General features: G+C 37.7%; 1 long non-coding RNA gene across 3 annotated transcripts in view; it reads right to left on the reverse strand.

The window, feature by feature from the left end:
* Positions 1-12,770, reverse strand: part of LOC130586266 (uncharacterized) — a 58,805-nt gene extending 46,035 nt beyond the window's left edge. Inside the window, exon 1 of one of the 3 annotated variants that reach the window (XR_008966692.1) lies at positions 12,553-12,770. This is a non-coding gene — a long non-coding RNA (uncharacterized LOC130586266). Of the gene's footprint in view, positions 1-5,486; positions 5,626-12,552 lie in introns of those variants that run through there. The other 2 variants (XR_008966691.1, XR_008966690.1) reach the window with 2 other exon arrangements.
* Positions 12,771-14,247: the final 1,477 nt, after the last annotated feature.

Consider the following 14,247-nt stretch of genomic DNA (forward strand, 5'->3'; position numbering starts at 1 on the left):
GGGGGGGTGATTGGTCCTTTGGTGCTGTAAAGCAGGCAGCAGGAATGCCAAGAACCAGAATCTGATCCTTACACCTCTAGTGAAGACATCATGTCATCAATAAGCACCTGCTAATCTGTTCTAACGATAGTATCTTTTGAATACAACTTCCTCATTGTGACAGCAAATCCTGTGAAATGTTTGGACCAGGAAACAAAAAAAAAACAACTCTGAAGTCCATAGGTTTTCCCCTATAGTCTTCTGAAACTAATAGAAAGATTGTTGCTGTTTGAGAAAGTTGGATCAACCCTAGATAATGAAGAGAAAGGCATTAAAACTGAGAGAGCTATTAGGAGCCCAGGCCTAGATATGATGTTTGCTGAGGGTATATTGTGCTAGAAGGAGCCAAAGAGAAAAGGGAATCAGTCTAAAATAAATGAAACAGGAAAATAGACCGTAAGTGATCTCACAGACCACAGGGGAGTGTGCAAAATATTGTTTTTCAGCTCCACATGTATGTAAGACAAGATTACAATTTCAACATAACTGAAGTAATAATAAAGCACCTAAGATTTATGATACTTTTACTTTATTATTTGTGCTACAGACTACTTCTATTGAATTAAAAGCAATTTGTTACTTTAATTTTGCTCATTTTTAGACATTGTGAAGTTTGTAAAAAACCACTGTTGCTATTCACCCATAGGAAAGGTATCAATAAAAGCAAGCTTTCCTCAAAGACGCAAAAGAACCTTGAGCCACCAAAGATTCAGTGAGAAATCATGTAACCTTGTTGTCCTGTTTGGAGAAACTGCAGAYACAGCATAAAGAACAGTTGTGGATTACTTCAGTTTGAAAAGCTACTACTGTTCTTGGCCCGTGCACAGTGCATCCCATGCAATGATGTAATGGCTTGAAGGCACAGGTGAACTACTTAACTACATCCAGAAACGAACTGCTAGTAAACTACTACCCTCCATGTTTGCATTGGAGTCATCATTGTCCAACCTTAGCTTGGATTCCTAAAGTTGTGAATTAAAGGCATACAGTACATTCCTTCTTTTATTTACATAGAGCCCAGTCACATGCTTCTCTGGTTTGATGTTACTATTCAGTAAAACAGAAGCTCTGCAGGAGAACATAATGGTAAGGGAAGGTTTAATGGCAAAACAAGAGCAACTTGCATTAGCAAAATGTGCCATGGCTGGCTGAAGTCAGGTTTCAGAGAATTGCCAAGGATATTGCAAACCTCTTAGTTTTAATGGATTGAACAAAAAGACATTCATCTAAGAGTAGCAGATGATTTAAAACCAAATACAGACCACCTTGTACTTAAAAAGGAAAGGACTCAGGAAAGGTTCTGTAAACAATATTCCCTCTGTTTTTCTGGCTGCCCCCTTATCCATTTTTAAGAAGGCAAACAAAGTACTATGACCACACACTAAACAAACTCTGGGAAAGCAAGTCTGAAGCTCAGATCTTCTATATATAACATTTATCAGGTGGTGGCACTTGAAAGAGCAGAGCATCAATCAAGCACTAGACACATGGGCTTGTGTCTCCATAAACTAATAACAATGCTATAGAGAAGCATTGCTTCCAAATCGAGTTTTTTGGATGCTACTATCATAAATGTGGCTGGCAATTAAAAAAAAAAAAAAAAAAAGTTAACCTTATTTGCTAAAAGAGTATTTAAAGATTTTAAATGGGCATTTTTTTCAATGGGCATTTTTTCAAACCTTCACAAGTGCAGTTTCATTGTTGTTGCTGCTTTTAGAGTGTCATACAAAGGCTCTGAGGTACTGATAAAAATATCTCAAGAAAAAAAGAGTGTAAATTCTTACTGTGTGGCTTAAGTAAGCAATCAGAAAAGAAAAAGTTAGTGACCGGGGGAAAAGTAGTTCTTTTATCTCTTTTGCTTGTCCCCTTTATTCACCTGAAAGGGTAAGATACATGCTGTGAGGAGGAGCTGACTGCATTTGATTTATAAGGAGAGGAGGTTGTTACTTGGAAGCTTTGCTGTTCTCTTTCCTCTTCCCTTGTGATCTCGGCATACCTGAGGTAATTGAGAGAGCATCTGCAGACTGAATTATGCCCTTCCTTAAGGGCTGCAGAGGAAGGTCAGACATTTTCTGAAGGTATATGCAGTCAACTCCTGAAATACACCACCACTGCCAAAATCAGTGACAAAGTAGGCCTCGATCTGGGAACTGTGTGATCCAAAATTGAAGGCTATTAGTTTGTTTCCAAACAAATAAAACATAGGTTAGATTTTGAATATGCACATTTACTAGTTTTTCTTCCCTCCTTTAGAATGTTTTCTTGTCCATGTAAGCAGAAAGCTGTGCAAATGAGAGGTTGGGAGTGTTTTTGCTAAATATAGTGGAGCTGGCTGTAATAGCCTCAAGGATTGTGTCCTAATATCTGAGCCTATGAACTGTACATTGTGGACGTTCTACAAGATGTCTTTAACAACTGACAAATGGAATTTCTCAGAAGTTCAGGACTCAATAAAAATTTCTCTTCAACTAAATAAGATATATACATGCTTCCTATATCCAATGTATGCTTTTACATTTTCTAGACTAAATGGTTTCATAAATAACAGGAAGAAGGAAATAAAATCTATTTTTAATCTATTTTTTATCTATTTTTATAACTTGGTTCATAGATTTCTTCTGCTTTACCAACTCTTTCAAAAATATATTTTTCCTGACTGGCAARTCACTCAAAAATCTACTTCACCAAAGTACTTTTCAACCTAACTATAAGACAGCAATTGTCATAAAGATGTAGGATTTTGGCTGGACAGTTAACCTAGATGGATAGACAGCTCACTGCATGAAAGTAAAGACCAGAAAGATAGGGATCAGGATTTCTTGGGGCTTCATTCAGCACCTGCTTCCTACAGCACAATAAATTATAGCTACCACAGAATGGGCAGTCAGTACACTTAGTATTTTCTCTGTCAGATCAGAGAATTCTAGATAAAATACCGGTAATATTTAACCATCCTTTCAGGGGAAAAAAGAATATTCAGCTGAGTGATGTAGGATGGTAGAGACTTAATCACCAAAAATTTTGAATAGAGAATAATTAAATCATTAGGGAAATTAGAATGAAAAAAAGGGCAGGAATAAGAATCTACCTACAAAGAAATAACTATCCCTTTGGGCCATATCTGTAGTAGGTGGACACTGGCATAAATCCACAAGAGTTTATGTTTTATCTCTAGAATCTCTTAACTTCATCGCTCAGTGGCAATGCAGTTAGCAAAATTAAAAGGAAATAATCATGGGACATTATCATGGTATTTTATAGGAAAGCTCATAAATTCCAGAGTTTTCAGAGCAAATAATATTTTTAAATGGCCTTCACAAAACACAATCCTGTAGCAGTTACAACACACTAACCCTCCAAACTGTGGAAGAGCCACACCCTGCAGCAGTGCCAAAGACAAGCACACACCTTCATGTTGCTACTTGCAGAAGAACCTAATTGCAAAGCATTCTGCAATCCTCACTGTGATGTATTYGTTAACCTGAAAGGGCAAAAAAATATTTACTAACTCAAATAAGTTTTCATATTTGTATTTGAATGGAAGAAGCAGACTGAAGTCTCAAAGGGTGATCCAAGACAGTTGGTCATAGGTGAGGAAATTATCAATTTCTCAGGGCTTAAGTCTACAAACAAATTTTAGCATTGTCATTCTTATTTAAACCCTGCAAAGTTAGATTATAACTTAACAACTGTGGACAGACAAGACTCCCAGACCTCCCTGACTTCTGGCTGAAATAAATGTACTGAGACAGTGCATGTTTTGGAAGGTYGGTGCTAAATACCAGGAAGACCTGACCTCTCCAACCTCTCAAACCATGTACACTTCTAAGGCAGAGATGGTGGAGCCAGGCATGGACAGACTTAGGATGCTTTTATCCTTGCTTGCCCTTTAACTATAGTGGGCAGGACTGGGACAATGTTTAGACCCCGGTAAAGATGCTTTGTATGCATATTGGTGCATACAAAGTTCCTTCTTAAAATTGCAGTCACTAAAGCCTTTAGCATTGTCTGCATATGGACCATGAAGAATGCCCTGGTAACACCAAGCAGGGGTCTTGGAACTGTTGCCATTTAATCCAAAAGTCCATTTGCACCAGGTTTTTCCAGCCTCTGGCACTCCAACCCATTCAAATGTTATGTTCAAAAACTAACAGCTTTACTAGACTCCTTAACATTTTCATAAGGCTCCTGAAAACATCAAATTAATTTGATGTATTTGTTACATTGTATGATCTGTAACATTCTGTAACTTGTATTTGATAACATAAACTCTTTCAATAATGATATGCCTTCAATTTTGCAGCCTGAGTAAAAACCAAAATTGCAGATGCAGCGTGATATTTTTGAAAATCATACAGATTTGAATATGCCTGCATATTTTACAGTATAAACAAAATTCAGTTTACAGAAAGAAAAATCAAGTCCAAATAAAAATATTTGCTCATATTAAACAGTCATGGCAGCTGTTCAGAATTTTATTGCCATTTGTTTGAAGTTATTCCTTTACAAATGAGCTGCTAGCCTGGTGGTTGAGCCAAGTAAAGAATTGCGTATAGGTTTGGTTACCTGTCATTCTGTCAGGGTCTTATGTAGGCCTGGTATAAAATACTAAGCATGATGCCAGTAGCTCTATAGTAGGTAGCAGGAATTTAAAAAAATCACTGATCCAACCCCTGTAAATAATGGGTTTATTTACAAACTCCATGCCCAAAGGCATGCTAAGTGATTGGGGTCACAAATGGTCTACCTTTGTTTCTGGAATTTTTGCAGGATTTTAGTACTAGCTTGGAAAACTAAAAAACAGCRAGAGCCTTTTCAGGGATTTAGGTGGAAACTGGATGAGACCTGAAATAAGGCAAACAACTGCCTCCTAGTGAATATGCCCAAAAGCAAAATGAGGAATGGCTCGCTCATATTCCCAAGCTCAGAAAAGACACCTACAAGATGCTTTCAGCTGGAAGGGTGGACCTCTGTTGAAATCCTCAATTAAAACACTTCCAGGCAATTTGCTTTTCCTTCTTGCTAAGATACTACTTGAGTAGAACAGAGGTAAAGATAGGTACTCATGTAGGTGCTGTTGGGAGAGATGTTCTTTATAAAGAACAGGTTCACAAGAGAAGTTTTGGATGTCCCATCCCTGTGTTCAAGACTGGGCTGGATGGGGCCCTGAGCAACCTGGTCGAGTTGAAGGTGTCTGTGCCCATGGCAGGGGGGCTGTAACTTGATGATTTTTAAGGTCTCTTCCAACCCAAACAATTCTAGGATTCTATGATATGCTAAAGAAATACAAGCATCATGTTCCTTGCAATTAAGATACCTCAGAGAGAGCAGAAGATGAGAAATTTAAMAAAAAAAATACAACCAACCAACAAACCAAMCAACCAACCAACCAAMCAAACAAAACCAGTTAAGACCAACAGCAAGAAAAGTAAAGCGATAAATATTACCTGTGCTATACCTGGCTGGGCATGCTTGCCATCCCAAGGCCATTTCCATTCTCCAACCATTCATTTTTATTAGTGACCAGACCTCCTTCCTGATTAAACATCACTGTTACGTTGTTGCTGCAGCAGAAATACGGTAATATGAAACCTGTTTTTCCTGGTGTATCTCAATGAAGCCTAAACAATCCAAGAAGCTCTCTTTGATGTAGGAGTCTTTAATTAAAGACCATTTTGCATATCTACTCCTTCATCTGGCTTTTCTCATGGTACAGGCCTGTGAGCCAGGTATAAATTTTATGCCTGTGATACAGACTAGAGTTGGGTTAAATTCTTGCTTCAGTAATTCAAATTAAAAAGGAACTGGTGTCAGATGGTGTGATATTAATGCCATTTCCAATTACTAGTGCTTTTCTAGGAATTCTAAAGGACTTCAAAATCTATTGTAAATTAAAGGAAGAAAAAATAAGGTAAAATGGTATATAGATGTCATTAATGAATGAGCCCTCATACATGAGTTGGCAGTTTTCAGAATATTTTTATGTCTTTAATAATTATTAAGAATAAAATGGATGCTGATACTATCCAGAAGAGAAATGCTGATGTTCAATTTACGTGGTCTTGTGGGCCTGAATCTTCAGAGGCAATCATCTGTGTGCTTTCTTTCCCCAGGAAGGGATCTGCTTTTTACAACTGCATTTGAAATTGACACAGAGGATATAGAAAATATCAGTGTTCATTCTGCAGTTTAACAACAGGCCCCTTTAGACAGGACATCCACCCTCAAAATGAAAAGAGTTGTGTACAAGGATGAGCATCCAAACAAATCCTTGCAATTGTTTTTACAATGGTGTAACACAAACCTGGGAGAATAAATGAAACACAGTGACAAAAACAGAACCAAGATGAAAATGTAAAACCATGAGTAGCACTTTTTAAATGACTTTACTTAATCTTGATCTACTAAGATCTCAAAAAGACAATTATAGTCTTAATTTCTATTCTTATTAAAAACAGACTGTAGAAAATGGAGCTGGAAGAGACTTACAGAAGTCAGATGCATTTAATTAGAGGAGACAAACAACTGCAAGTATTTGGTGATTGGTCAGCCACAAATATCTCAGTTTCCTGTTGTATGTAAGCTGTTCCAGGTTAGGTCAATAGCCTGAACTTTCTTGGGGAACTAGCTTTCTCCATAAAGTTATGCCAACTATTTTTAATATGGAAAATCATGATTATGACTGAACAATACAATACAATGACTGGAACAAATAGCATTTCATCAGGTCTTTTTACAACCTATATGATGCATTGTGCCTCCCTGTATTGTGTGCCACTAAGAAGTGGGAGGGGTGAAAAAGACAAGAGCGTGYCTGCAATTTGTCGTGAAATATCCATCTGCAGCTCACATCATGTATAGTAGGCAGCCACAAGGCTGGCTCTCAATTGCCTGCTGGTCTCTTATATAAGTTTAAATTTTGTAGTAAGCCAAAGGGCATCCTGTGCTCACAACAAATGGGAAGTTCAATTTTCTAAGCAATTTATACCTAGTTGAGCAATTCAGATAACATAGKGCTTTGGGGCTGTTTGAAAATATGGTGGTATTTGACTCCTAGAAGGCATGTGTAGAAGGGACAAGTTCCTTCACCTCCATGTTTCTTACCCTCCAGCTGACTTACACACAAGGTATATAAGTGGTGTTTTTTCTCTGCCCAAGTCAATATCCTCCAATGCCAAASTCTCCATGGATTATTCATCTGTCTGAGCAGAATTTTGGCCATCAAAGAACGTGTCCAGTTTTACTTTTTTGAGTGAAGAGGGTAGATGAAAAACAATCAACCAAAATAAATGCAGCCCATTGTTAATCACCCAACTAAGATATGACTCCAGGCTGCAGAAAAAAAAATTAGATTGCACAACATATCACCTCTCTCATGTCTATTATTGCTCACATTGTTCACATCCTCATATAGCTTCATGCTCTACTAATTTGCAGCATCAAGAAAGTGCTCATAGTGCAGCTCCYTGCCTGCTAGGAAGGCAGATGTTGCCATGTCCAAATGGGTGCAAATTACAGCTGTAATGCAACCTGGAGAAGGGTTAAATATGCTGGCATAGAAACCTCTCCACGAGAATTGGCAGAGCCTTGGCAAACAGCAAGATACTCACAGGATAGCTAAAATGAGAGTCAAGAAGTTATTGTTCTCTGGTTTTATGGCTTTTGTTACGTGTCTCTGCAGAGAACACAGGGACTAATACTATCAGCTCTGTATCCTGGGTACTGGGTCCGGGTGCATGTGGGTAAGCAAAGCCACAAACCTAGTCATCTCCTTCCTTGAACACATAGGTTGGGAGGAACAGAAGATGAGCAGAGGTCACAGTACAAAATCCACACACTTTACTAAGCACAACCTGTGGATCTCCCAATTCCCTCCTCAAGCAGTATTAAGTGGTAAAGGCCTCTCTTAAGGGAATACCCTTAAGGGAATCATATGATTTTGCAATCTTTTAAACTGTGCTTCATGCRAGAATCCTGAAGAGCTTTGTAAACATTGATGATAAATATTATTAAACACATTAGCCTCAGTTAGAAAGGGGTCTAGTACAATGTCCAAGATCATGTAAGTTGCCTGCGGTTAAGCTGGCACCACAAATGACCATGTCTTTTTCACAACAACCTTTTACACACATAGCWGAGATCCTTTGACTGTGAGGAGCAGTCAGCTTTGAAAGTCTGTTTATCTGACTTTTTTTACTTCATCTTCACCATCTTGTATTCCATACACCTGTTGTCCTGCTCTTCATTGCTATTGCTTACTTCATTCTTCTGAGAAAGAATAATAATTTTAATATGTTTAAATTTCTTTATCTAACAGCCAAATTTATACCTATTTCAGTACCATGACTAATATTGAGAAGGAAGCAGAGAGAGTTTAAGGCTGGCTAAATTAACGCAGATCTAGGAGGCATATATTTGGTTGACATAATTTTTAGTCAGACACTCTATGTGCACYGTTCTACATGTATGTATGAGCACATACCTCCGGTACTTTTATCTGGTGGTCATGAAACAGTTATAAAAACGTGCAGGTCAACAGAGTAGTATTAGGGGAAAAAAAACCATCAAAGGAAAAAAAATAGCACAGAAGCTGATCAATTTTGAGGTAAGTTAATTAGGTAAAACATCAGCTGATAAAAATCAAAGCACTACTATTTTTTTAAGCCAATCTTTCTTGCTGTTCCAATTTTACCATAAAATATTGCTCAGCATAAACTTTTTGCTGACCAGGCTAAGCATAAATATTTAAGAACACTAAGCCAACACACATGGCACTAAGACAGGAACCTGGTGAGAGCATCAGCGTATAGCAGTAACACAAACAGCATTTTACTGATGGGCTAACAGGGTCTGCAAGTCCTGTTGCTCAGGTCCTCATGCTCAGGTCCTATGAAATGGAGCAYTTTGCTTGTAGGGAAACCATATGATCTGTTTGTGTCATAAAAGTTGTTTTCAACTAGATGATTAAGTCAGCTGATTATAGAGTTTTGGGRAACATGGTAATATGGAAGACCCCAGAGCAGCTGCACCACAGATAGTCTCAGGTATTCTCAGTGTTGGGATGAGCTCTGTGCTGTTCTCAACAATTAAAGGCTGGGATCCAGAATCCATGAGGGTAAAYGACAGATAGGTTTCATAGAGTTCACTAAAACAGGTAATTCTTAGACATGATATGTCTCATAGGTGGGAAGACAACAGCACTCATTTAAATAATCACACAATATGATGTGTCCTGTATAAGCCCCAAACAATAAGCTTTTTTGTTGCTCTTCTTTTTCTTGGCTTTGCAAAYACATTACACAGCTATTGAAAGGTGACATACAGAGTCTGGCCAAGAAATGCAAGCTTCATTTTTTGCTGCAGCATCAATTTTTTTGGACTTTGGGCTACTCAGTTCCCCAAGGAGTAGAGCAGGGATAATAACCCATTCCATGAGGAACAATATGCCAAAAATATTATACAATGTACAGTACATTGTAGCATCTACACTTCACACATGGAAAACTGCTTGATATTATAGTCACGTACCACTAAACCTATTACTATGAATGATGATTTTTTGCTAAGATACCGTGCTGATTTTATTAAATCTGAATATGTTTATAATTTTGCCAGTGTACATGAACAGTCAAATAAACAGCAAGATACAACAGTTGAAATTTAGAAACGGTGCTGCAGATAAAAATGTATACAAGTTAACTTCAATAACTTGCAAGTAATTAATACTTATAATTACCTATCAGCAAAGATTTTTGTTTATTTAAATCTAGCCTGCTTTACAAATTTCAATTTTCCTTCCTTGGAGAATTGAGGCAGTGTAAATCTTAACTATTCTGGCACCTCCTCCATTCCTTGATATTTAAGCACTATAGTTCGTAATCAGAGAATGGCTGACGCATTTGGAAGCTATGATACATTTTAAACATTTGGCCAGTTCTGAATGGGGATCCTCCRGGGTGTTAAGGCTATCTTGTACTATGCAAAAATAGAAGGCTTAAATACAAGCAGCATGAAGAACTCTAAAGCCTGATTCTGGTCACAATATCTTATGGCAAACCACTTTCAGGCCCTGGCATGGCAACAGGCTAAAGATCACAGTAAATCATCAAAATACAAAATTATTTTCATGAGCCATGGTTTCTTTCTCAAAAGATATTAAAACAGTGTTTCACAACTACTTGAAAGAAGTAGATTATCTGTAGATTAATCATAATCAGAAAATACTGTGTCACCACTAACTCCTAAAACCACCTCTGTTGAGATAATTCTTACCTTCCATTACAGTAGCTAAAATTATAGTTTCTCTTTCTTATTTGTTAAGTGATGATATCCCATAATCTGTATTCTACATCATGAAAACATTACTATTTATTCTAATGTTGCTTATGGAATTAAAAACCCCACTTTGTCATATTTGATTTTAAAATTGTTGTAGTCCATGCATAAGGCAGTTTCTGGTGAATATCTTCAGAGCTGGACKCAGAGATTTGGAAAACCCAACCTCAAGAAACAGAATGAAAGATCAGAATTAGTTAAGTAAGTAAAGACTGATGTTAATGTCAGTCCTGTTCTATGGCACCTGTCAATACAAAGTGAAGTTAATTCATACAAATACAAAGTGATGAAGCTTTGAGAACTGTCTTCTTAAACATATAAAAACATATTCTTTGCCTTGAAAAATACAACTGGAGAAAGATGGAAGGTGTTTTGTATGCACCTTCAAATAAAATACGGAAAATTATGCCTAAAGAATGTGTGTCCAGAAAAAGAGATTATACAGATAAAAGTTAAATTAGATGTTCATATATATTACCTTAACTTCTCACATCCGTAACAGTGACTGTTTGATTTGTGTGCAGCCCAGGATTGCTGCTGAAAAAGGATGCAGATAATGCAGATTCTTTAATTATTCTCAGCAATTATTTGGAGAAATAGTTGAATAATTAAGCCATACATCACTTTGGGCAGCAGAGGCCACAAAGTTTTTTCAGTGTGCTTTCTTGTAAGATAACTGTAGTTGCAGCTATACGGCAGGTATATTTTACTTAGTTCACATATGCAGTATTTGTGGATCATTTCAGAAGGTCTGTGGCAGAGTGGAGGAAGAAGGTCCTTAACTTCTGGAGAGTCTCAGTTATTCTTACTCAATTTTATGAAAAGGTGAGAGGACTCAAGATGAATGGYCATGGCGTTATCTCTATTCTGAATACTTTCTGTTGCAATGGTTATTAACAAGAAATGAGATTACTTGATATGAAAGTCCAAATGAAGGGATAAAAATGTCTACAGACACAGACTGCCAGAGAATGGTTCATGCAATTGTTAACATGCAAGTGATGTAACAAGATCAGTTTYCCCAATTTATTGTGTCACTATAATCAAATTGAAAATTAAATGATTCAGAAACAATAACTTAATAGGTTAGAATTGCAGACACAGAAAGCCATGACCTGCTGCTGGGCATTTCCTTTAGCAAATTAGAAAATAAACCTGTCACAGGTTTATTTATGACAGACCAAGCAAATGGGAGCTCCCAAAGGGATAGGAAAGGGTATGGACAGATTAGTAGAAGCTGGTTGTCTCCACCCTTTAGGTGTTCATCTGTGATAAAGAAAACTCCAACAGCTGCCAGACTATACAGTGGACTGGCAGATGCACTGGCAGAGTGSTGAAAGGAAGTGTGCACAATCTTGAGATCACTGACACAGAAGAGGCTGCCTGCGAGCACAAGAACTAAAGGCGGAAACAATACTCTTGCAAACTTAATAGCACAGAGACACGAAGAGCAAAGCATTTCAGAAATTATTTGTTACAGCCAGAAGGAACTGGATACCATATTTTCAGAAAACAAGAGAAGAGAAGGTATCATTTACTYGGTTATGGAGCTATTCCTCAGTGCTAGGATACTGGGTACCTCTGCAGCATTTTTAACCTTCACCAGCCAAGGAATCTCAGTTCTGCAGCCACAGTGGCACCCGACCAACTTCATGACCAGCATTAGGACAAAAATGAACAAATGCTTTTTTTCACATGGCAATGTCCTTAAAAAAATCAAAAGATCAGTGTAGAGTAAGCAGTTCTTCCCTTCAGATCATCAAATCTGTTCATGTTTTTGGCAGAACTGATATAATGCCTTATGAAGAACTTTTCAGTTAATGCATTAGYTCTTCCATTTAGAGTAAAGTGGAATTATGTCAAATATATGTGATCAGATGGTTTCCAGTAGAAAAAGTTTTAATATAATATGGGAAAGCAGTTAGTCACCCAGTATTCTACTAGAAAAGAGTAGTGGATCTGCAGTGCTCTGTAGAAAACCTTGTTGGCAGGTGATCAGAGATAATCAGAAAAAGACAGGATATTTAAAAAAAAATATATCCAAAAATCAAGAAGAGTTATTGTTTGATAATTTCTCCCTTATGCTAATCCATACTTCAGTGAAATCAGACATTTAGAACAGCTGTTCAGGTACTGCATAACTCTAACCATCTTTGCTAAGAGCCATATAACTCTTACCTCTTTCTTCACAGATGTTRGATGAGAGTGAGAAGCTGATTGTGATGGGTGCCTGAGCGGCACCAATTTGCATAGTAGGAAGAAAGCACACTGCAGTGCTTAGGATCATACATTGAAAGGTGAGTCTGCTTTCAAAAACATGAACCCAAAGGTTGTTTTTTTTTTAAAGAGAAAGACTCCAGTAACACCTAGAGAGCTAAAATGGACTTGACCCTAGCCTGTGGTTCTGCATTGAGGATTACTTACACTTGCTGAATGAAATGCTTTGGATGCAAATATTTTTGCTGGCGCAATATGTTATGACTCTATCACTCACCTTGAAAGAGCAGACTAAAAATGCTTTGATAAATGGTTTGAAACATTGCCCAGTTTCACTGGCTTTGTTCTTCTAAGTGTTTGTACCTCTTGCTTCAGCTGCAAAGTTATTTCATCATGTCCTAAAACACTGCTATGCAGAGTTCTGCAGTATAACAAGCTATAAAGTGGAGCATGTTGGCTTAATCAGACAGCTGAGAGTGTAGACTTAAAAGAAAGTGCTTTTTACCCTTCTGAGAGCAAATATTACAACACAGTACATTTACACAGCATGACCTTACCTTTACTTCCTAAGGATGTGTTGCTCAGTGCTGTCTCAGGTTTTCTCTTTTCCTTTGTAGTGAAGACTGGTAAAGCAAAGCTTTTCTTGTATTCTTCTCTTCTGATGGCAGTGATTTCACTGTATGTTTGGAATCAAGGGCACCACTTTCAACCTCCTCTGAGACTTGACTTCACCGGGTTCCCACACTTTTGTACACTAGTGATTTCTGGGACCAATTATGGTAATCAGTCCYCTCACTGAGTTCTCTCCACTACAGGTTAGCACATTCACAAATCCCTGAGGGAAACCAATCTCATACCTAGCAAGAAGCTGCAACTTCTTTCCAAGTTCCTATAACATGCTGGCAGCCATGGACTTATTCAACATGTTCAGTGGTGAACTCTCATCTGCCTGTGGATCAAAGATGTTGAGTAGATCCATGGGTTTGAATCCTCCACAGTGGTTTTACACAGAACACGTCATAAAACTGGATATTTTTCTTTTCTTGTTGTATCAGTGTTTAAGAAACCATCTTCATGCCTTTTTGTATTCTCTTCTGTACAGATGACACCCTGCCTTCAACTGGGGTGAGTAGAAAAAAAAAAAGCTGTATTATTGAGTGAGAGAAATACCAGTTAAAAACCCCAGAAAATAGATTGATTATCTTCGCTGCCACAAACATACGTGAACAGGCTGTCAGTGTGCCCTTACACAGCTGAGGCTGAGCCAGATTTTCTCCCAAGGAAGATACTCCTAGCTCAGAAACACCTGYGCAGTGTGGCATAAGGAGATTTAGTGCAGCCACTACCAAACCAGGATCCTCACACTGACAATGTTTGCTTTGGACTACACCTGTGGAAGTGCAATATAATGCAATTTAACATGTTTATTGATTTCTTGTCTCCTATGTAAAATTATTTTCTCTTGCTCCAGTAAAATGATAATAAAATAAATCCAACCTTTTTCTTTCTTACATGTCACATGCAAAGGACTGTTTGATGTAATAAAACTTTGAGTGTCTAAAAAAGTCTTCTCCAGTAGCTATTGATTCTATCTATCCTATTTTGTGTTGGGCTTTTTTATTTCCAGTTTGTAAACTGATCTTCCATGGTTTGGAG

This window comes from Malurus melanocephalus, unplaced genomic scaffold, assembly GCF_030028575.1.
Source record: "Malurus melanocephalus ecotype Western Australia unplaced genomic scaffold, MMel_1.1 scaffold_17, whole genome shotgun sequence".
NCBI classification, from domain to species: domain Eukaryota; kingdom Metazoa; phylum Chordata; class Aves; order Passeriformes; family Maluridae; genus Malurus; species Malurus melanocephalus.